At 41.7% G+C, this 25584-nt stretch overlaps 2 long non-coding RNA genes across 2 annotated transcripts; one reads left to right on the top strand and one right to left on the bottom strand.

The window, feature by feature from the left end:
* Positions 1 to 13775: 13775 nt before the first annotated feature.
* Positions 13776 to 18349, top strand: LOC129453671 (uncharacterized). Its single transcript, XR_012372008.1, has 2 exons — positions 13776 to 14906; positions 15343 to 18349. It is a non-coding gene; the product is annotated as an uncharacterized lncRNA (long non-coding RNA).
* Positions 18350 to 22054: 3705 nt separating this feature from the next.
* Positions 22055 to 23616, bottom strand: LOC141368761 (uncharacterized). The gene is made up of 3 exons (XR_012372009.1): positions 23280 to 23616; positions 23064 to 23202; positions 22055 to 22394 (listed from the first exon to the last, which is right to left on the bottom strand). It is a non-coding gene; the product is annotated as an uncharacterized lncRNA (long non-coding RNA).
* Between the last annotated feature and the right edge of the window lie 1968 nt (positions 23617 to 25584).

Consider the following 25584-nt stretch of genomic DNA (forward strand, 5'->3'; position numbering starts at 1 on the left):
ACGGCCCTTGGAGTCGAGGGCTCAGAGAAGCCCTAGGAGTAGGATTGGATCCATCTTTCCCCGTTAGGGGCCAAGTAGTGCTGCCTGTCCTTTCCCCCTCCCCTTCCTAATACGTATCGTGTGTTTGATTCTGCCTTCAGGAGGAACAAAGGGCGCCACGGAAACATCGACACCACAAGGCCTACTTACCTGGCTGAACCCCCTTTCCCTTCGCTCCCCGTTGTCTCCTGGAGGAGAAGAGAGAAAGACAGTTATTTTAAATCCCCCCTTCCCCACTCCCAACTGATTTTAAGTCATTTAAATAAAGATTTTTGTATTTTACTTATCTTACTCGTTGTGTCTGGTCATTGGGGTGCTTTGGGGACCTCCTCGAGGTGGAACTTAAGGAGGGGCGTGACGCACAAAGTCTGTGGTCAGCCTCTGCCTGTGACAGCTCTGACTGACACCTGCATTCATTTAGTCACTGATTAGGTCACATGATGGCATCTTGCAGTGTGACTGTGAGTCTGAACCGAGTCAAACAATGATTAAATTGCCAAAGATTAAATCCGCTTAGAAAAGCGCTATGTTTTATTTTGTACCACCAAACTTGCTCGTATAACTACTCGTCTTAAATAGGAAAAACGTTGATGTGTTTGGTCACTTCTAACTTTATCTCTAAATGGCAGCATTGAATGAATGGGGCTAAGCTAAATGCTATCGTAGCGTCGCAGCGCGCTCCAGCGCTTACGTGCACACACACAGATGATAGAGGGATGATTCAACAGTTCTTAGTTAAGGTAATAACATATTTTAATATTGAAAATGAGTAGACTATTCCTTTAACAATGCACAGCTAGGGCTAAACCATTATCCACGACTGAACATGCTAAAGTTTTCCTAATATCAATGTCATTCCAATCATTAGTATACAGGATGATTAAAAAACAATGTTTACTGCCACAATTATATCAATAAATCAATACTTACTCAAAAGAGGGTTCAGCTCAACCATGTCCCAGCAAAGAAAGTCTCGATTGACAGGTGTGCATAGTTAAACCGTTCAGTAAAGGCGCGTCCGAAGATCCGACATGGGTCCATTCAGGATCCGCTGTTTGACAGAAGAATTTACGGCGCTACCGGAGGCGGAGCTGGTCCTCTGTGCGGCTCCTAAACGAATGTGACAGTCACGCGGGTTTGGCGTGTTGAACGCGGATCCGCATAGGAGTCTCCTGGGCCCGGTTTTTCAAAAGGCTTAATCCGGATAAAATTGATCCGGATTTAGTAATCCTTTCTTTTGCGATCCGTGATCACAGAATCCAGTTTACTTTTGAGCCAGTTTTTCAAAGCAACATCGGATTGGATCAATCTGATCCGGATAGGAACTTTTCAGGATCACCAAATCTGGATTACCAGTGCTCAAACAGGATAGAAAATCACAATGTAGAACTATAGATATGTAAAGAGCAACGAGTGGAATAGCCAGTGTGTGGTCAATATAAGTTTATTTTAATTTTAAATGAAAACACACACATTAAAAAAAACAAACCCATCCTCTTCCAGCAGTCTGCTCATCTGAGACCTACAACACAAACACTGAGGATATTTATAACAAGTCAAATATAGATGTATTGAATAAAAAAAGACTTAATGTCAAATACTCCACAATAATTTTATTATTTTATGAGGCCAAACTCTTTCTACTTTGCTGTAGGCCTATACTGAAAGGCTGAGTACGTTAAAGCCTACCTAATCACTGTAGCCTGACAGATGAACAAATAAAATTAAAACCTTATGAATAAATAGGATATCTTGTAAGATACTGCAAGATCCAAATATAGTATTATTTGATACATTTTTAAAGTTTACATTACATTTAGGGCATGAAATCCACGCTAAATCCAACCTTCTAATGGGATCAGTTTAATCCAGAATTTTTGGATCAAGGTGATCCAAATCCTACAAAAATGTTCTGAAAAACCCAAACTAAAGGTTTGATCCGGATCAAAGCCAAGATTGGATTACGTGATCTTATCCGATTATGTAATCCGTTTTTTCTTTTGAAAAACCCATTTTCAAGATTTGATCCAATCTGTTATCCAAAATCCTAGTGGATTACTTTTGAAAAACTGGGCCCTGCTGTGTGGAAAGCCACTAGGATTTTGGATAACGGATTGGATCAAATCTTGAAAATGGGTTTTTCAAAAGAAAAACGGATTACATAATCCGATTAGATCACGTAATCCAATCTTGGTTTTGATTAGGATCAAACCTTTAGTTTGGGTTTTTTAGAACTTTTTTGTAGGATTTGGATCACTTTGATCCAAAAAATCTGGATTAAACTGATCCCATCAGAAGGGTAGATTTAGCGTGGATTTCATGCCTAAAATGTAATAAACTTTAAAAATGTATCAAATAATACTATATTTGGATATTGCAGTATCTTACAAGATATCCTATTTATTCATAAGGTTTTAATTTTATTTGTTCATCCATCAGGTTACAGTGATTAGGTAGGCTTTAACATATTCAGCCTTTCAGTATAGGCCTACAGCAAAGTAGAAAGAGTTTGGCCCCATAAAATAATCCCCAAACAGCTGTCAAAATTGACCAAAAGCAATACATTTTATTCTGTCACTAATATATATATATATATAATATATAATATATATATATATATATATATATATATATATATATATATATATTCAGTGTTTGTGTTGTAGGTCTCAGATGAATGGACTGCTGGAAGAGGATGGGGTGGGGTTTTTCTTGTTTTTATTTTTTTTAATGTGTGTGTGTGTTTTCATTTCAAATAAAAATTAACTTATAATGACCCCACAATTCTACTTGTTGCTCTTTACATATCTATAGTTCTACATTTTGATTTCCTATCCTGTTTGATCACTGGTTATCCAGATTTGGTGATCCTGAAAAGTTCCTATCCGAATCAGATTAATTCAATCCGATGTTGCTTTGAAAAACTGGCTCAAAAGTAAGATGGATTATGTGATCACGGATCGCAAAAAAAAGGATTACTAAATCCGGATCAATTTTATCCAGATTAAACCTTTTGAAAAACCGGGCCCTGGTGCCTCATTTATCAAGCGTGCGTACGAACAGAAGTGTGTGTAAAGTGTGCGTAGGAATAGTTTTACGCAAAGTGTGGAATTTATCAAATTGCACTTATACGTAGAAATGTGTGTAAATATATGCACCCCTCGGAGTATGCGTACGCAGAGAATCTAGTGGTAGAATAGCGATACTACACAGGACCGTCCATCCCCAGCGTTAAAAGAACACTTTGTCTATTTATTATCTACGGAGCCCTTCTGATGACATGGTAAAACTTTTTTTTTAAATCGTGGCCACGAATTAGCAATTCGTTCCCACGAATTATTAAATCGTGCGCACGTTTTAGTAATTCGTTCCCTCGTTTAAGCTAAATCGTGCGCACGATTTGGTAATTCGTTCCCTCGTTTAAGCTAAATCGTGCGCACGATTTAGTAATTCGTTCCGTCGTTTAAGCTAAATCGTGCGCACGTTTTAGTAATTCGTTCCCTCGTTTAAGCTAAATCATGCCCACGTTTTATTAACTCGTTCCCTCGATCAAGTCAAATCGCGGCCACGCTTCACAAATCAGTGCCCAGAATCCCATTTAAACCATCTGGACATTAACACAACGCTAACAAGATCAAATTCACTCTAGCCATTATTAATGACGCATACTTAATGCAGTTTTATAAATTCCTGCCAAGAATTTCATTAAAATCATCGGAATAGTGACGCTTATTGCAGCTCAATGCATTAATACATTGCTATTAAGTATAAAATTCATACACCTTATGGCTTCTGTATAAATACAGTTTATTAACTCCTTCACAGAATTTCATAAAATATATTGGGACATAACGTGAGCTAACGCATTGATACAGTGCTATATAAGGATCAAATTCATACATTGGGTCTTAAACCGTTTTATTCGTTCCTGCCCGGAATAAGAAAAAGCGATAATCGGGAAATTGGCATGACCCTTAACGCATAAATACAGTGCTATTTAGAGATCAAGATTAATCTATGTGCCTTGTTGGTGAGCCGTACTTCATGTGCAGTTTTGTTAGTTCCTGTGCAGAGTGAAACAAACCTTGGCACAACCTTTAGGACATTAACATGACGCTTAATGCATGCTAATGCATTAAATACAGTGCTTTTAAGATCAAAATCACTTTATTAATAAGTCACATATTCCTGCACAGAATTAAAAAACATATTGGGACATTAACGTGACGCAGTAATTAATTTATTTTGGTTTGTCCAACTAAAAAATCACCCAAGTGACATAAAGAGATTTAAGTTATTTTATTTTAGTCATATTTAAGCCCCTGAATTATTTAGTTTAATTAATTCCTGCGTCACGGTAATGTCCCAATATGTTGGGACAATATATGGGCAGGAATAAATAAAACAGAATATGTATATGACTTATTAATACTGATTTGGATCTTTTACTGTATTTAATGCATTAGCATGCATTAGCATCGCTGGTCAAACTGTGCAGCCTCTTTGCTTAACATAAAAGTGCTCAACCTGTTCGGCAGGTCCAACCATAGGGATTTTTAAAAATATATGGGGATCATTGAACGGCTCCTCCCCAAATGGCATAGCCTGTCGGCCTTTGATGTAAAAAGCCGCGCCGCTCAATGCTTGTTTATTGCAGTACATATGCGGTCGGATTGATCCATCAAGCAGATAGACTATTTTATAGAAAGTGTGGATTAAGGATGTTTAAAATCTCTAGCTTGGTGGTCAGTACATGAATGGATCAAATCAGCACATTTGCAAAGGTTTGTCTCCATATGGCTATATAATAAATACAAATAAGAAGGGTAACTTTGCAGTATCACATTATATATTTTCTACTAAGTGATTTTCATATTATAAACGAGAGTATTTAACTGCAATATGGCAATATCCTCACAACATTATTATTTCTCAAAACTTTTTACAAAAATTATTTTCAAAGGAACTGTATTATTGCAGTTATTCAAAGATGCACACATTATTCCGCATATGATTTAAATATTAGTCGAGAGTATATAACAGCAATGAACGTCTTATATGGCAATAAATATCCACATAACTTCAAATAACAACATAATGAAATTAATAAAAAGACAAGGAAGCAGGATTGGCATGTAAGTTGTATTATTATTACCGGAAAAACAGCAAAATAACTGAAATAAACTCTGAGGTAAATGAGCAATAACAGTGGAAAAAACGTTATTATCTATCAAAACTTTATATGACAAAAATTATATTTAAAGTTATTCAAAGATGCACACATTATTCATGAACACGTTCATCTCTGGCCTGGCTCTGTTATGTAATAGCTGATTGACAGGTGCGCAACTCCGTCTTTCGAACAGGTATAATTTTGTATAGTTACTCATTTAGGAAAATTATCCATGATTTAATGATTTTATTATTATTATGAAAATGTTTTTTTTTTTTTGGAGATTGGTTAAGATTTGTTTACCCGAGTTTAAATACAAGACCTTTTTTTTTTTTACCACGGAGGGCCGGTGGTATACGGAATTTCCCAATAGATTTTTTGGTCCCACTCCGCCCCTGACTGTATTAATGCGTTAGGCGTCACATTAATGTCCCTACTTTTTAATGGCCTACTGGGCACGAATTAATAAAACTGTATGGGACCCAGGGTGTATGAGTTTGATCCTTATAGCACTGTATCATGAGCCAGCTCACGTTAATGTCCCAATATGTTTTTTAATTCTGTGCAGGAATAAATAATTATGTGTAACTATGTGACTTATTAATAAAGTGATTTTGCATTAAGCGTCATGTTAATGTCGGTTGTGTTAAGTTTTTTTTTATTCTGCACAGGAATTAATAAAACTGTATATGAAATATGGCTCATTAATAAGGTATATAGATCAATCTTGATCTTTACATACTGTATTTATGCGTTAAGCGTCATGTTAATGCCCCGATGGTTTATTTTTTATTATTCCCGGCAGGAATGAATAAAACGGTTTAAGACCCAAGATGTATGAATTTGATTCTTATACAGCACTGTATCAATGCGTTAGCTCACGTTATGTCCCAATATTTTTTATGTAATTCTGGGAAGGAATAAAACTGTATATATACACGAGCCTAAGGTGTATGAATTTTATACTTAATAGCAATGTATTAATGCATTGAGCTGCGATAAGCGTCACTATTCCGATGGTTTAAATGAAATTCTGGGCACTTATTCATAAAACGTGGGCACGATTTAACTTAATCGAGGGAACGAATTACTAAATTGTGCGCACGATTTAGCTTAAACGAGGGAACGAATTACTAAATCGTGCGCACGATTTAGCTTAAACGAGGGAACGAATTACTAAAACGTGCGCACGATTTAATAATTCGTGGGAACGAATTGCTAATTCGTGGCCACGATTTAAAAAAAAAGTTTTACCATGTCATCAGAAGGGCTCCGTAATTATCCACCCCCAGGTGTTAAAAATAATTACTGTTAATAAAGTAACTGCAAATCAGTGTTGAAGTTAATTAATGAAATTAGTGTCTAACCCTATTGTGGGGATGAAAAAATCTCGACCCAACAGATAGTATTTAAGAGAGTCTAGAGCCCATTTCACTGCCAAACACTCTTTCTCAATGACAGAATATCTTGTCTCCCTAGGATAAAGTTTTCTACTCAAGTAAGCCACAGGATGTAAAACCCCTTCCTGCTCTTGCTTTAATACAGCTCCCAATCCTACTTCAGAAGCATCTGTCTGAAGAACAAACGTTTTGTCAAAATCAGGACTGTACAAAACAGGATTAGTTACCAATGCATTTCTCAAATCCTGGAAAGCTTGTCTAGAGTGTTCAGTCCACTGAATTTGGTTTGGGCCTGACTTCCGTGTCAACTCTGTTAAAGGAGCTGCCCTAGTAGCAAAATGAGGTATAAACCTCCTATACCATCCTGCTAATCCCAAAAAGGACCTAACCTGTTTTTTTGTGCTTGGAAGTGAGCAAGTCTGGATGGCATGTATCTTCTGGACTTGGGGTTTAATAACACCATTACCTAAAACATAGCCCAGATACTCAGTCTCATTCTTGGCTAATGAACACTTAGCAGGATTAATTGTCAAACCAGCATCTTTAATTCGCTGGAACACTGTTGTTAGGTGATAAAGATGTGTCTCCCAGCTATCACTAAAAATGACCACATCATCAAGATAAGCTCCGGTGAATTCCCCTAAATCCTGTAAAACAGTATTCATTAACCTCTGAAAAGTTGGGGGAGCCCCATGTAGCCCAAAAGGGAGAACTTTGAAATGCATTAGGCTAGTAGGGGTGCGAAAAGCAGTCAGTTCTTGAGACTCAGGGGCCAAAGGCACCTGCCAGTACCCTTTGCATAAGTCAATTGTACTGATATATTTGGCCTTTCCCAACTTCTCAATCAGCTCTTCAATACGAGGCATAGGGAAAGAGTCAAATTTAGAGACTGAATTTAAATACCGAAAATCAATACAGAACCGTAAGCTACCGTCCTTTTTTGGAACAAGCACAACTGGATTACACCATTCACTTTGAGAAGGTTCAACAATGCCCATTTCTTGCATTACTCTTACCTCCTCAGTAAATGCAGATACCAGCTTCTCTGGAATACGGTAACTCATCCTTTTCACCTGAGCATTAGATTTCAACACAATTTGATGTTGAATAAGAGTGGTACGACCAGGGGTGGTTTTAAACAGTTCTGGGTCACACAACTTTTGAATTTGTTCTTTCTGCTCCCCTAATAAATGATCAAGATTAACTGAGGTGGTTTCCTGACTAACAGACAAATACTGTTGTTCTTCTTCATCTTCATCTTTTACCAACCGAACAAAGTTCACGTTCGCAGACTCTTTCTGTGGAAACCATTCCTTCAACAGATTTATGTGTAATGTTCTATGAGAACGTGACCTACCAGGAGTAGCAATTTCATAAGTTGTGGATCCTAATTTCTTGGTAACTTTGAATGGCCCCTGCCATTTTCCCAACAGTTTGTTCTCTTCTGTGGGAAGCATGACTAAGACCTGCTGACCTACCTCAAAAGATCGCTGCTTTGCCTTTACATCATACCAAGATTTCTGCCTGCCCTGTGCCTCTCGTAAGTGCTCTACCGCCAACTTGGTCATTTTCTCCAATTTCTCCCTCATCTGTAACACATAATCAATGACATTTACCTGACTAGGGGTCTGTAAACTCTGCTCCCAGGACTCTTTTAACAGAGAGAGAGGACCCCGCACATCATGGCCATAGACAAGCTGAAAAGGAGAAAAACCTGTGGAAGCCTGTGGGACTTCTCTATACGCAAATAGTAAATAGGGTAGCCATTGATTCCAATCAGTCCCTGTGTCACTTACAAATTTGCGAAGCATCTGAACAAGAGTTTGATTGAATCTTTCTACAAGACCATCAGTTTCATGATGGTAAGGGGTGGTCTTCAAACCTTTTTTGAAATTTTGAGGTAAAATTTGTTCCCCTGTCAGTCAATATCTCAAGAGGAAACCCCACTCTGGAAAAAAATTGTACCAAACAAAAAGCTACACTCTTTGCCTTGATGTTCTTTAAAGGGAAGACCTCAGGGTATCGACTTCCATAGTCACAAATGACTAGCATGTATTTGTTGCCTGCTTTGCTCCTCTCTAAAGGGCCTACAATATCCATGCCTAGCCTTTGAAAAGGCACGTCTATTATGGGGAGAGGCATTAAAGGAGCCTTTGACACTCGGGACACATTTTACAGAACTCAGCTATATCTTTGGTCATCCCTGGCCAGAAAAAGTGTCTGGGTATAGAATGTCCCAGTTTTAACACTACCTTGCGTACATTCATGGGTAGAACCATTTGTTGTCTGTTTTGAGTCTTACGGTATAAAAGTTCATTCATCAGGCAAAAAGTAGAACCCTTAAAAAGTACCATATCTCTACCTTGCTTTGCCTGTTCTACCATTTTAGAATAAATTGGTCCAATTTCAGAATCTACTTTTTGTAGCTCAGACATATCAGCAGGAATTATCCCTTCCACATTAAGGTTTCCTGAACCCTCCCTATCTGAGACTTGGACCTTTGTTCCCTGAAACTTGTTTGACCTCTTCTCTGCTCTAGTCTTCACAGGTTTCACTGGGTGAGTTGGAATGTCACAATCATAAAAAGGAAGGCAATTCAGGGAGTTTGTCTCATTCTCCACCTGATTCTGACTCTGTTTAGTCTTTGCACGGGTTAATACCACATTACACATATTACTTGGATGCAGTAAGTCCATTAACAAAGGATAATCATGCCCAATGATCACAGGATATGGCAGGTTTGATGCTAACCCCACTTTCATTTTAAAGGTTTGCTCATTAACCCCCAAATAGACTTCAGTGGTAGGATATGACCGTTCTTCACCATGAATACATTTTACCATAACAGAGCATTTATGTTCCATAGAACTTTCAGAAACAAGATCAGCTTCTACTAAAGTTTGAGTACATCCTGTATCTACCAAAGCTATCACCTTTTTACCATTAATGTCTACAGGAATTGTAACATCATTCGGCATTGAGGTAATACTGGATACAGGTACCACATTCTTTGGAACATAACAGACACTGGAAAGTTTCTTATTCAAGTTTGGACACATTGGTTTCTTATGGCCTATATGGCCACAACTATAACACCTAATAGTCCCAACAGAAAAACTAGGCATTTCTGTCTGTTTAGAGAGTCTCTCACCCATACTCTTACCGCCTTCTTGCAGTGAGGTGGTCTTGCGAGAGGAAGGTTTATCCCTTACTGCTTTCCAGTGAGCATAACTCCAAGGCTCAGTCCTTTTCCTTGCTGCCACAAAGACTTCCGCAAGCTTTGCAGCTTCCTCAGCAGACCCTGGATCATGTTCTTTAATCCAGGTTTGTAATTCAGGGCACAACATTCGTAAAAACTGCTCCAAAACGACAGTCTCTGCAAACTGATCAACAGTCTTTTCTGCAGGTTTCACCCACTTGTTGAGTAAGTCTCTCAGCCGAACATACAGCTCCTTAGGAGTTTCTTCCGTCAACACTTCCATAGAACGAAATGTCGATACGCTGTCGATACACCTCCGCGTTGATAGAGTATTTTCTTAATATTGCCTCTTTCACCTGCTCATAATCAGTTGCCTCTTCCAAATCCATGGACACATAGGCAGCTCGAGCCTTGCCAGTGAGTAGAGGAACTAGTCGAATAGCCCAATCCTCTGTAGGCCATCTGCAGACTATAGCGATTCGCTCAAAGGTTGTCAGATAATGCTCTATGTCATCCATCTCACCAAGCTGTTGCATCTTTGGCTCTTTCATTGGACCACCAACACTTGGATGTTGAATTCTATCAGCATTTCTGGCATAAGTGTCTGGACCTTCACTCCCTCCAGGCTGCAGACTTCCCACTGAGCCATGATATCCCTGCAGTAATCGAAATTGATGTTGCAAAGACTTCAGTCTAGTTTCTTGTCGTGCATTTTCTTGTTCTTGGCGAACTTGTCTGTCTTGCTGGTCCACCACAAACCTCTGGAACATGTCTTTGAGTTCAGCAATATCTCTAGAAGAACTCTCTGAAGATATCTGCTTTCCATCACCTCCACCAGCTCCTTGGGGATCCGGCCCATTATCATTTTCAGGGTCCCCCAATGCTTGTGTCTCAGTTCGTGATCGTTTTGGTGCCATCACAGTTGGAAGTTCAACAAAACAGTGCGCCTCTTCTGAAACATCCCACCGCTGCCACCATTATGTGGGGATGTGAGCAGAGAAATAGGCAGGACACACTGCTTGCCATCAGCAAAAAGGATTTTTATTCCCTTACTGAAATTAACTGGGATCCTCCTCACGGAGAGACCTCAGCACAACATCCAAACCAAACAAAATCTGACTTCACCAAGGAGAAGGAACCCTATATAACTAAGGGTTAAACCAATATACACACACATAGGGAAAATGAAAATCATATACATAAATACACAAGCAATATACATTTAACACTTAAGTTCAAAATTAATCTTAACATAAATAAACAATCCCCAAAACAAATATAAAAACAAAATACAAAAATAACCACAATACCTTTCCAAAAATAATATTCCAAACAGACACCAAACAATGACCCCCCTGCTTACTCATTTTGGATGGACTATGCCTACATTACCCATAATCCTCCAGGATAGCATATAATGAGGAACAGGAAGGCCGCGCATCCTCTTTCACTTTACTCCCGGATAGCATGCTGCAGTCATGCACCCCGAAAAACAAAAGGTAAGAGAAATACATCATTCAAACTTTAAATAAAATAAAATGAAAACTTTGTGTCCTTTCTTTGATCTAATGTGCACCCTTAGACCAGAAAGTAACCAAAATTTATTTTTAAACAAACACACAAACAAACAAAAGCATAAACATGTATTTAAACAAACCAAACCATTACAAAACACAAAAACAATTTATGACATCCCCACACCTATATAAGAAAGCTCCGTCAAATGCTTGACACAGTGCAATGGCTTATCTTGCATTATTGGAAGACTTGGAAAATCATCCATTCCGCCCGGAGCGTGTTTTCAAAGATCGCGCCAATGATGCTGGTTATGCTGTCCAAGGAAAGTTCTGTCATTGTCTGTCCTTCTACAGTTGCACTGATTTCAAGTCGGTGTGCTGTGACGCGTTTTTTTTTTTTTTGGCTGATAATTTTATGTCAAACCACTTTTTTATTTCTAGAAGTGTTCTCATACCCAAAGGAATTTAATTTTTTTTTCACTGGTAACATGTTCCCATGCAGATTTGTTTTCTTTTGTTAGTCATTCCTCCCGCACTAAGTGAACCAGGATGTGTTATTAAACTTCATCCACCAGTAATTTCTGTGTCTGTAAAATTCCTCTTTGCCATTATTGCGATGAGGAAAAAAGCACAACCACGTGACTTATAACGGGAGGTGTTGTCACCATATATGGTTCATTGGAGGTGTTTCGGAATGCAAATGACCATGAACGGGCACGAGCATAGTGCTTAAGAACACATGGGATTTATCATTAAAGGAACAGTATGTAAGAAATTTATATAAATTAATCATAAAATGGCCCTGATACAGTGCCCTCCACCATTATTGGCACCCCCGTTCAACATGTGGTCGCGGACCTCCAAAAATTCTCCCTTCCATCCAAACAACATAGAACCCAAATGCAAAAAAAGACAAAAATCCAACTTTTGATTTAAGTACATTACTTTGGTGGTAAAGAATTCACACGTTCAAAAAAAAAAAAACCTGAAATCATGCGTTCCAAATCCATTGGCACCCTGATATGAATACTTTGTACAACCCCCTTTTGCCAACACGACAGCACTTAATCTCCTCCTATAACATTTCACAAGATTGGAGAACACAGAGAGAGGGATCTTTGACCATTCTTCTTTGCACAATCTTTCTAGATCATCCAGTGTCCTGGGTCCTCTCTTCTTTAGCTCGCCCCACAGGTTTTCGATTGGGTTGAGGTCTGGAGACTGAGATGGCCATGGGAGGACCTTGAGTTTGTGACTGCTGAACCATTTTTGTGTAGATTTTGCCACATATTTTGGATCATTATCCTGCTGAAAGCCCCAATGACGAGCCATCTTCAGCTTTCTGGCAGAGGCCCTCGGGTTTTTATTTAAAATGTCCTGGTAGTTCCAAGGATTCATAATGCCATGCACCCTTACAAGGTTCTGAGGGCCTTTGGAAGAGAAACAGGCCCAAAGCATCACAGATCCTCCACCATACTTCACGGTGGGCATGGGGTGCTTTTCTGATACTCATCTTTTGTAAGACACACTTAGGGCCCTATTTTAACGATCTGAAACGCAAGTGCGAAGCGCAAAGCGCAAGTGACTTTGTGGGCGGATCTGGGGTGCTGTTGCTATTTTCACGGCAGGAGAAATAACACTTGCGCCAGACGCAAATCAATAAGGGGTTGGTCTGAAGTAGGTTCATTATTCATAGGTGTGGTTTGGGCGTAACGTCAAATAAACCAATCAGAATGCTATCCAACATTCCCTTTAAACGCAAGGGCACAAGTTACATGGCGGGTTGCTATTATTATGACGGATTTACCAGGCGCACGCCAGGAGCAGTTCACAGCCGAGGAGACCCACGTTCTTTTAAGAGCAGTCAAAGACAGAGAAGTTGTTTTGTATGGGGATAGGAGAAACCCGCCCAAATCAGCGTCGGTTAAACAGGCGTGAGAGGAAATATAGCCACAATTGTCTCATCAGCTGGCTTCCCCATCGTTGCGCCAAGCGCTACAATGATGTCAGGAGATGGGGAATCCCAAGCTTGCCAGCATAAATCGGACACGCCGTATAACGGGAGGTGGATCTGCCTCTACACATGACCTGACGCCAGCAAAGGACATCGCTGCGTCCACCGTCACCGCTGAAAGCGTTTGGGGGCTTTGAAATCGGAAACGCAAGCAAGGTCCAACCCCAAAGTACACTTACAAATCAAGTTCATATACATTAAGGTTTCTTATGAAAACATTTTGTAATACCCTATAGCTTTAGTACAGAGCAGCTGGGTAAAAACATTTATTTATATATTTTTTTCTGTTTGTTTATCATCTGTACAAACCTCTGGTATTTATTTCTTATTCAGAGATAAAAAGTTAATTTATTTCAATATGTTTCATATTATTAAGTGTAATGTTCATTACGTCATCCTACATAATGTTGGGTTGAAATGTACTTGTAAAATGTCACCAGGTGACGATCTTTTCGGGGCGGAACCAAAAGTTGGGAAAGTTTGGTTCCGCCCGGATGTTTCCGTCCAGACCGGAGAACGGAAACACCGGACATCCGGCAGTTTTGCGAAGGCTGTAATCAGCGGATTGAGCACAGCTGTGCCTAGTTAAAGAGATCGCCGGGCAATTGGACAACTGGAGTACGTGGAGGAGTATAAAAAGCACAGTTAGATCACAGTTTGGGAGTTCGGGCACGAGAGGGGGATTGACACGGGGAAAGCTCCTCTGCTTAATGCAGAAAAAGTAACTACGTACCTTTTGAAGAGCCCGCAGGCTCTGTTGATCCGGGCTGCGCTTGGAGCGCACGGAAAGAAGACAGGAGCTGCCTGGGGTGAAAGAAAGGCGATACGTGGGTGGAGAAAAGGAGCACCCCGAAGAGAGCATTGTGCTGTCAAGTTGAGTTGTAGTGTGTGCTGAGGAACGGAGCTGTGCTCATTGTTAGACGTGGTGGCTGTCTGTATTTCTCTCTCTCTCCCTCTCTTGTTGTAGTTTACGGTGGACCTGCTGGAGTAAACGAAGAATCCTATGGGTAGAAAGGAACCTTGGTCTAACCAGTATTTTTGAAGGAGTAAAGCAGGAAGAAAATTGACCTTGTTGCACAACGTAAACAAAGGCTATCCGCTGTGAGTATACCCGTTGGTGTGGAGTAACTTGCAGATATTAACCTGTGTGATCGTTGGAGTCCTCCAGGACTAGGAGGGCGGCCCTACCCCTATAATAGCGTGGTGGGCGAGCCGCTAGAAGTGTACGTCCAAACAGCCACAGCAACGAGACTTTATTTTGGTCGTGTTTTCCATCGCCCCTATTTCAGCCCAAGCGCAGTGGAGGACACCGGGCGCTTTCCCTTGTGGTGTTGCACTTATAGTGTGGTGAGTGAGACTTTACAATTAATAAGCTTTTCACGTTGGAGTGGTGCTGTGTATTTGCTGTGGGTTGCTGCGTGTCTTGTCAGACGAAGCCCCGCACCATCCATTTCCTCTACTGGGCAGAGGACGGAGAGGCTAACGACCTCAGAAATTACTGCTACCATACGCTGTGTGCTGTTTCGGAGTACGAAGGGATGCAGACCAAGAGCTGTCAAGGACTGTGAGTAGAATATTGGAAATATTCGTGGTGTAAACTTACCTGTGTCTGTCTTTGTCGCAGAGTCAGAGGCGAAAGGGTCCGCCGCCCCCGTGGTCTCTACAAAAGGGCGCCCCTGTCCAGGATTCGATCGGCCTACGGGCAGTGGAGATAGGGCAGCGCTCGACCCGGCGAGGTGGTGTGTGACCTTCGCCCCTCTGCTGACCTACAGAGGAAACCATACCTACCTAGAAAGCTGTAAGCAGCAGAGCGGGTGAGAAATACTCGAAGTTTCAGTAACAGTGTCTTTGTGTCCTAGCGACCACCTGTGGAGAGGGAGGAAAACAAGAGTGAATAATTGAAGAACAGACTGTGAACGTGATACCTACCCAGAAAGCTGTAAGCAGCAGAGCCGGTGAGAAATACTCGAAGTTTCAGTAACAGTGTCTTTGTGTCCTAGCGACCACCTGTGGAGAGAGAGGAAAACAAGAGTGAATAATTGAAGAACAGACTGTGAACGTGATACCTACCCAGAAAGCTGTAAGCAGCAGAGCGGGTGAGAAATACTCGAAGTTTCAGTAACAGTGTCTTTGTGTCCTAGCGACCACCTGTGGAGAGAAAGGAAAACGAGAGTGAATAATTGAAGAACGGACTGTGAACGTGATACCTACCCAGAAAGCTGTAAGCGGCAGAGCGGGTGAGAAATACTCGAAGTTTCAGTAACAGTGTCTTTGTGTCCTAGCGACCACCTGTGGAGAGAAAGGAAAACGAGAGTGAACAAATTGGAGAACAGACTGTGTAACGTGATACCTACCCAGAGAGCTGTAAGCAGCAGAGCCGGTGAGCAATACTCGAAGTCCAAGTAACAGTGTTTTGGTGTCCTAGCGACCACCTGTGGAGAACGAGAATGAACACTAGGAGAAGGAACTGTGTGAAGATCCAGTTGGTGGTGGAGGAGAGCCTAGAGTGGCCATTATTTTAAGTTCCCCGTTTTTCCCTTCCCTATTCATCTTTTTTTTAAGTAACTTAAATAAAGTACATTTTTAAATTATGTTTACCTTGTGTGTCTGGTCATTGGGGTGGCTTTGGGAATCTCCTCGAGGTGGAGAAAGGGGCGTGACCTTATTTACATCTGGGTCCACCCCGACTTGTGACAGATTTGGCGTAGTCGGCAGTCCACCTCGGGTTGAGACCAAGGTCCCCCAATGGCCTACCACATTTTTTTTAAAGAAAAGCTCCCATCAACGCTCTATCAGTCCCTAAACAACGCGTTCTCGGGACGAGAACGGATTGGCGGGGGAGGATGTCACAAGGTGACGATCTTTTCGGGGCGGAACCAAAAGTTGGGAAAGTTTGGTTCCGCCCGGATGTTTCCGCCCAGACCGGAGAACGGAAACACCGGACATCCGGCAGTTTTGCGAAGGCTGTAATCAGCGGATTGAGCACAGCTGTGCCTAGTTAAAGAGATCGCCGGGCAATTGGACAACTGGAGTACATGGAGGAGTATAAAAAGCACAGTTAGATCACAGTTCGGGAGTTCGGGCACGAGAGGGGGATTGACACGGGGAAAGCTCCTCTGCTTAATGCAGAAAAAGTAACTACGTACCTTTTGAAGAGCCCGCAGGCTCTGTTGATCCGGGCTGCGCTTGGAGCGCACGGAAAGAAGACAGGAGCTGCCTGGGGTGAAAGAAAGGCGATACGTGGGTGGAGAAAAGGAGCACCCCGAAGAGAGCATTGTGCTGTCAAGTTGAGTTGTAGTGTGTGCTGAGGAACGGAGCTGTGCTCATTGTTAGACGTGGTGGCTGTCTGTATTTCTCTCTCTCTCCCTCTCTTGTTGTAGTTTACGGTGGACCTGCTGGAGTAAACGAAGAATCCTATGGGTAGAAAGGAACCTTGGTCTAACCAGTATTTTTGAAGGAGTAAAGCAGGAAGAAAATTGACCTTGTTGCACAACGTAAACAAAGGCTATCCGCTGTGAGTATACCCGTTGGTGTGGAGTAACTTGCAGATCTTAACCTGTGTGATCGTTGGAGTCCTCCAGGACTAGGAGGGCGGCCCTACCCCTATAATAGCGTGGTGGGCGAGCCGCTAGAAGTGTACGTCCAAACAGCCACAGCAACGAGACTTTATTTTGGTCGTGTTTTCCATCGCCCCTATTTCAGCCCAAGCGCAGTGGAGGACACCGGGCGCTTTCCCTTGTGGTGTTGCACTTATAGTGTGGTGAGTGAGACTTTACAATTAATAAGCTTTTCACGTTGGAGTGGTGCTGTGTATTTGCTGTGGGTTGCTGCGTGTCTTGTCAGACGAAGCCCCGCACCATCCATTTCCTCTACTGGGCAGAGGACGGAGAGGCTAACGACCTCAGAAATTACTGCTACCATACGCTGTGTGCTGTTTCGGAGTACGAAGGGATGCAGACCAAGAGCTGTCAAGGACTGTGAGTAGAATATTGGAAATATTCGTGGTGTAAACTTACCTGTGTCTGTCTTTGTCGCAGAGTCAGAGGCGAAAGGGTCCGCCGCCCCCGTGGTCTCTACAAAAGGGCGCCCCTGTCCAGGATTCGATCGGCCTACGGGCAGTGGAGATAGGGCAGCGCTCGACCCGGCGAGGTGGTGTGTGACCCTCGCCCCTCTGCTGACCTACAGAGGAAACCATACCTACCTAGAAAGCTGTAAGCAGCAGAGCCGGTGAGAAATACTCGAAGTTTCAGTAACAGTGTCTTTGTGTCCTAGCGACCACCTGTGGAGAGGGAGGAAAACAAGAGTGAATAATTGAAGAACAGACTGTGAACGTGATACCTACCCAGAAAGCTGTAAGCAGCAGAGCCGGTGAGAAATACTCGAAGTTTCAGTAACAGTGTCTTTGTGTCCTAGCGACCACCTGTGGAGAGAGAGGAAAACAAGAGTGAAGAATTGAAGAACAGACTGTGAACGTGATACCTACCCAGAAAGCTGTAGGCAGCAGAGCCGGTGAGAAATACTCTAAGTATCAGAAACAGTGTCTTTGTGTCCTAGCGACCACCTGTGGAGAGAGAGGAAAACGAGAGTGAATAATTGAAGAACGGACTGTGAACGTGATACCTACCCAGAAAGCTGTAAGCGGCAGAGCCGGTGAGAAATACTCGAAGTTTCAAGTAACAGTGTCTTTGTGTCCTAGCGACCACCTGTGGAGAGAAAGGAAAACGAGAGTGAACAAATTGGAGAACAGACTGTGTAACGTGATACCTACCCAGAGAGCTGTAAGCAGCAGAGCCGGTGAGCAATACTCGAAGTCCAAGTAACAGTGTCTTGGTGTCCTAGCGACCACCTGTGGAGAACGAGAATGAACACTAGGAGAAGGAACTGTGTGAAGATCCAGTTGGTTGTGGAGGAGAGCCTAGAGTGGCCATTATTTTAAGTTCCCCGTTTTTCCCTTCCCTATTCATCTTTTTTTTAAGTAACTTAAATAAAGTACATTTTTAAATTATGTTTACCTTGTGTGTCTGGTCATTGGGGTGGCTTTGGGAATCTCCTCGAGGTGGAGAAAGGGGCGTGACCTTATTTACATCTGGGTCCACCCCGACTTGTGACAAAAACACGAGGCGTGTGTAACCAAGTTTGATATTTGATATGTGATTGGATGTAAATGACTAAAACCCGCCTCCTATGTGGGTTCCTGTAATGTTATTGGGTGATAACGAGTGAGTGACGAGAGAGAGAGGAGAGACGAGTTTTAAACAGATGAGATTTTTCGCGTGTCAGTGAATAACTTGCTATATGTGAGAAAAGCGTATTTTGTGTTAACACCAAGTGGTTCTTGTGAGTAACACCGCAAAATAATCTTTGACTCAACATCTGAGTTTAAGTTTTTATTTAATTGTGTTGTTTAAAAGTTCTGGACTTTACATCTACGAGCCAGCTCACGCTGTTCGTTTGGACACGAGAGACACGTTGAGTGTTATTTCTGTCTATCTGTTGTTTTTTTACTGATTTGCCATCCCGTTTGAGCGTAAGAGACGATTAAGATCGCCTATTGAGCCCAAAAGGACGGACTTGTTTACATTCATATAGGGCTTATTCGCAAACACCGGAAGTCGCTAGCCACGGCCATCTTGTTGACATGACATCTGTCCTGCCCCTAGCCGCACGTAGATTTGAGTCGAGGGGATTAGTAGCCTAATGGCTTAATCTCGTCTGTATTAAGAGAAGATTAGCTTGATTATTGTGGAACAATATCAAATAGACCCAATAGCCTTAAGTAAAGATCCGTCCTTATTGCCAGCCGTAACTTATCCGGATATTTATAACTATATCGTTCATACAGTATCCGCATTCATCATACAAGCACTGAAGCGCCGTTCACATTATAACGATAACTATAACGATAACTATATCATCGTCCACATCACCAAACAATACGTTTATGCCAATTCGCTCACGGCACTCGCGCAAATCACTTGCCTTTAATATTGCTTGTAATAAAAACTTTTGCAGATGTCCTCAACACGCTGCGTTTCAAGTAACTCTAAACAGTGAATCTAATAGTTTGTGTAATCCTTACCTTTTGGCATAACAGTTAGTTAATGTAATAGATTAAAAAGCATTACGTAGTCAATTTTCACAGCAACTTGAGGTAATCTAATGTTATAGACCTCAGCAATGAGCTTCACTGTCATTTTAAGTGGCCGTGCACTTGAAGTTCAAATAGATTTTAATGCTATCAATGGTTTATCCTTCATCAGGTGGGAAAATCGCTCAGAAAGTGATCCCAATGATGTCGTTCATTGTATCTGTATCGTTATAGTTTTGGTGTAAGCTCCGCTATTCTGTTTAATTTAAAACGATTTTCAAAACTATGTGAACGGCCCTTAATTCTCTACCTAGTATCAATGCCAGACCTATTATTATGTTCATATAGTTATTAATACTAATTTAATATCAATTTATGGCAGCTTATTTGAAAGAGCAGTTTCAGCCACTGCTTACAGCTAACCATATGTGATCAAATTATGGGGACAGACTTTGCTGTGAGGCATATATCCCTAACGTTACCTGTGGTAAAATGATGGGGACAGACTTTGCTGTTGGGTACCTCTACTTGCTCTCCTTCGCTGGTTCAACTCCTCTGTCTCCTTTCATGTTTTCTGACAGTCGGTATCGCATAAAAAGTAATTCCGGGGTTCTTTTTGCTGTTGTTAGAACATCCGTGTATTACACCACACACCATCGCGCGGTTTTAAAAAAATTACACCGATAATACCAGGCATAATACCCACGCTGCCTCGCTTGTCAATTGACAGACTGACAGTTTTATGTCAACAATATGGCCGCCGCGAACATTGATGACGTAGATCGAATAAGCCCTATTGTGAAGAGATATCCGGACATCCAGCTATTGCCCATAGCAACGGACGCTGTCGGGCGTTCCTTCGGTTACGAGTGACGGTGAGAGTTATCGCGAGTGGACGCGGTTGCCCGGTACAGGATCTATTGCTGCTGGTTAAGGAGCACAGGTACCGTGTTTGCTTTGTTTATTTGCTCACACGAGCGAAGCGGCCATTTTAAAGTTTCAAAGGCCTCTACGATCTCAAGCAACTAAAGTTACACAGGCCTGCATCGGGGTTGGGGTGTGTGAGTACTGTTGTTTGTGAGAGTGGGCCCATTCTGTATATTGTTGGTGATTATTAATTGATACGTTACTATTTGTTATCATTTGTTTACTTTGATACTGTGAAAAATCTGTGAAAATTACCTCCTGTGTTATAATGAGGAGAAACTTATAAGCTAAAGGTTCTTGTGTGTTAAGCATACCATTTTACACTTTTACCCTTTGAGATTTTGCATACCAGTGTGTATTGTAAAGTGTTATTTGGGGTTTTTCAGTCTTTTCTCTTTGCTATAGTGTGTTATTCTGTGTGATATACTGTGTAGTGTAAACATAACAGTTGAACAGTGAATTAATAGTTCACAAACTGTGATAATAAGACTGTATTTCAGTGCAAGCATGTAACTGGTGTTTTCTGATCACACTTAAAGGGGGTGTGCGCTACAAATTTTGGTATATTCTTTTCTTATAAAATTCTATTCTTTAAACCCAAATATATATTTTATTGCCTTCATATTCATATTTTTTTATATTTAGTTAAAATAAATTCTCTTAAAGGGTTTTTTCAAACTGTTTGGGTTATTTGAGTCCCAAAAGCAGCTTTAAGGGTATCAGAGTAGGATGTTTATTTTTTTAGTCGAGAGACAAGCAAACTGAACCCGTCGCCCACTCTAAAGCAATTTGAGTCATACACCTCAAATAGGGTAGGGGGCGCTACAATTTTAATTATTATTTACATAAAATAAACGTAATACAGCCAGTCAACAAACTTATGAAAATATTTTAATCGTTATTTGCATGAGAATTTTTTAACGCAGCCACACAATACATAAAAACTATTACCACAATGCTCACCACAATGATTTCCCTTATGTCATGTGTTAATATTTTTTATTGTAACAATTTATGATTTGCAAAATTAACTGTTGCTTCTGTGTAGATTAGATAAGCAATGCGCGTTGTGCACGCTATACATTATGGTCAAGCATGCGCCCTTACAATAGCATAATGAACTACGCGCAACGCGCCACTGACTTTAGACTAGTTTTTTTTTGGGTAGTAGCGCAATTGTTTTTTGAAACGGCAAAATAGCATAAGAGATGGTTTGCGCCGGAACACGCCTCCTTTTTTGCGCTGAACCGCCCAGGGAGCGCAAGTTCATTCCCTAGTTTGCCGACGTGCGTCTGTGGAGGGAAAAACCCTCTGTGCGCCGGTGCAAAATACGAAATGATACATGCGTCACTGACAAAGTCAATTGCGCTGGGTGCAAGATAGGGCCCTTAGAGTGTTTGTTGCCAAAAAGCTCAATCTTATAGTCTCATCTGACCAAAGCACATGATCCCAGTTGAAGTTCCAGTAGCGCTTAGCAAACTCCAAATGTTTACGTTTGTGAGAAAAGGCTTTTTCCTTGCATGTGTGGCATGACGAGGGGGTGCTAGTTTAGCTTCATGACGAAAGCAAAGATTTTACATAAAATTCCGACTACGCCACCCCGGGACTTACACCCAGGGAAATATTCCTTACACCCAAAAGGGTGGTAAGGCACACAAGTTCGTTCCTCTTAAAAAGAAGAGTGCAAAAGACATGGGTATAGTACAAAAATAGGTTTTATTTAGACAGAATCCCTTAAAATGAGCCCTCCCAAGACATACAAACTCAATCCACTTCAATGCACAATCACCACAATCAAATCTCAAAATGAGAAATTAATAGAAACAAAACAAACAAAACAAAACATACAAACCAGCAGGGCTGAGGTTCCCAACAGGAGAAACTACTTTATCACGACTCAGTGTTTACAAAAGGCACACACACACACCCCACTGTGCACTCAGACTACACAACCACACACGTCAAGTGTTACACAGCACGCCCTGAGGAGGAAGCACCACCACCGGAAAAGCTCCATCACCCGTGGGACCCCAGCTCCTGCAACAAACCAAAATGATATAAATAATTTATTCACACAAAATAAAATGGTGACGATCAGCCTTATTTCACAAGGCCGACGGCCACCACAGACAGTAAAAGAAAATAAACTAATAATTTGATAATTAGTTAAATTAATTATACCAGTCCAAACCACCTGTATGTAATAGGAAGCCAGTATATAATGTAAACATGTACCATTAACAAGGAGTCAATTATAGGCAGAACACAGTTCTCAGGACCCAACTATAATGAACAATCCTATATACTAGCATCATTAGGTCATCTGAGCGAATTCTCACAGACACAGGGGTTGTTCGTCACCAATAAGGGAAAATAAACAAAAAGAAACACAATGATGATGATGCATTAAAAACAGCCACTGGAGAGGTACTCGTTCTCATACAGAGCAAACCACGGCTCTGTGATGGTCACATTAAAAGTGGAGCATTATTTCTAGCCGCTCAGCAGAACCAGACAAGGTACAGTCCCACGTGTAGCAGTGCAGCTGACGTTGTTAGCAACGGTGCAACACCGTAATGCGAGAAGCAAAGACACAGCGCAACGGGAGACACGGCATAGAACGAAAGGGAGACTCCTACAGCGAAACAAATATAACGTTAAAACTACACACAACACGAACATTAAGACTTCGTGCTGGACACTTACCGAAAAGTGGCATCACCCCAGACAATTTACTGTTTTGAGGCACAGGTTAACCAACAGCAGGAAAACCCTAAGCCAACTGAGGGTACACCATCACGTACACCACGGACAGGACAAGGGCACCAGCACGACAGACAACACACTAAAACCAACACAACATTACTTTTAAATGACAAACACATTAAAACTGCTAACCATAGCGTGTTAGCAAGAACTCACCTGCCGCTAACGTTGCAAACCCCCAGGGGGGAAGTCGGACATGACGCATTCAGAGCAGCAGCCAATCACCGCTTAAAAGGGGACTGCCACTCTCTGATAGGCGATACCAGCTGTCAATCACAGCTCACCTAATCCTGCTACAATCCACCCCAAGTTTCTGCAACGTCGCCCCGACGGTGAACTAAACAGAACCCCACCTCAGGGTGCTCAGTCCTGAGGTCGGAAGAAGGCACATTTTACGATCCACTCTGCAGACACAACCACTGTGCCCGCCATTTACAAGAAGTGGTATCAGTTGGAGTACTGACCTGACATACTCTCTAATGACACGACTAAAACAAGAGCTTCCCAGTGCAATAAAATCTCAGATGGCTTCGTCCCAGACTCTGACGGACCCCATCCAGAAATGACTAACCTGGGGGGAAGGTACATCTCCTACCAAAACATCATCGGATGGTTCCACCCCAAACTCTGAGGGACCCCATCCGACAACCAATGACATGGGACCGATTTGTACCTACCCACCCTTACATAAAATTAACTAACACTGGGATACATCTCCTGCACAATAAAATTCGCCAGATGGTTTCACCCCAAGTGCTGAGGGACCCCATCTGAAAATGACTGACCTGGGGGGTACGTCTCCTACCAATAAACCTCATCCGATGGTTCCACCCCAGACTCTGAGGGACCCTATTTAACAACGGATGACATGGGACCGATTAGTACCTACCATTCCTTCATAAAATTTAAGTCGCAGGCATAATACTACCTCAGTAATACCCCAACTTCAGACAAAACTGTACAGATAATACAGAATGAATGACGACAACCAATTTAAAGGTGCCTTTAATGATACGCCATGTCCAACATCACAAAACTTTTACAACCCTGCCCATATAAAACCAGCTGGCCCTCTACGTGACAAAACACTCAGATTCTCCCTTTCGTTCTTAAACCAATAACAAGTTCAACCTCCCATAGAGCTACTAAATTTCTTAACCCAGATAATTTGTCCTCCATCATAATAACACAGGACTGCTTACCACAAACGATCGGACAGCACAAACCCAGCAACAAATTGTGCTGGGGTCGCGACACGGAAACTGCCTCCGTCTGGTTCCTGCAAGAGATAAAAAACAAACCCACATACACACAAAACAAAAAAACACAATACCCACGTCTCTGCACTCTAAATCAGAGGACCCTGCCGACTACGCCAGAATGTGGCATGACGAGGGGGTGAGAGTTTAGCTTCATGACGAAAGCAAAGATTTTACATAAAATTCCGACTACGCCACCCCGGGACTTACACCCAGGGAAATATTCCTTACACCCAAAAGGGTGGTAAGGCACACAAGTTCGTTCCTCTTAAAAAGAAGAGTGCAAAAGACATGGGTATAGTACAAAAATAGGTTTTATTTAGACAGAATCCCTTAAAATGAGCCCTCCCAAGACATACAAACTCAATCCACTTCAATGCACAATCACCACAATCAAATCTCAAAATGAGAAATTAATAGAAACAAAACAAACAAAACAAAACATACAAACCAGCAGGGCTGAGGTTCCCAACAGGAGAAACTACTTTATCACGACTCAGTGTTTACAAAAGGCACACACACACACCCCACTGTGCACTCAGACTACACAACCACAAACGTCAAGTGTTACACAGCACGCCCTGAGGAGGAAGCACCACCACCGGAAAAGCTCCATCACCCGTGGGACCCCAGCTCCTGCAACAAACCAAAATGATATAAATAATTTATTCACACAAAATAAAATGGTGACGATCAGCCTTATTTCACAAGGCCGACGGCCACCACAGACAGTAAAAGAAAATAAACTAATAATTTGATAATTAGTTAAATTAATTATACCAGTCCAAACCACCTGTATGTAATAGGAAGCCAGTATATAATGTAAACATGTACCATTAACAAGGAGTCAATTATAGGCAGAACACAGTTCTCAGGACCCAACTATAATGAACAATCCTATATACTAGCATCATTAGGTCATCTGAGCGAATTCTCACAGACACAGGGGTTGTTCGTCACCAATAAGGGAAAATAAACAAAAAGAAACACAATGATGATGATGCATTAAAAACAGCCACTGGAGAGGTACTCGTTCTCATACAGAGCAAACCACGGCTCTGTGATGGTCACATTAAAAGTGGAGCATTATTTCTAGCCGCTCAGCAGAACCAGACAAGGTACAGTCCCACGTGTAGCAGTGCAGCTGACGTTGTTAGCAACGGTGCAACACCGTAATGCGAGAAGCAAAGACACAGCGCAAC

This window comes from Misgurnus anguillicaudatus, chromosome 11 (assembly GCF_027580225.2).
Source record: "Misgurnus anguillicaudatus chromosome 11, ASM2758022v2, whole genome shotgun sequence".
NCBI classification, from domain to species: domain Eukaryota; kingdom Metazoa; phylum Chordata; class Actinopteri; order Cypriniformes; family Cobitidae; genus Misgurnus; species Misgurnus anguillicaudatus.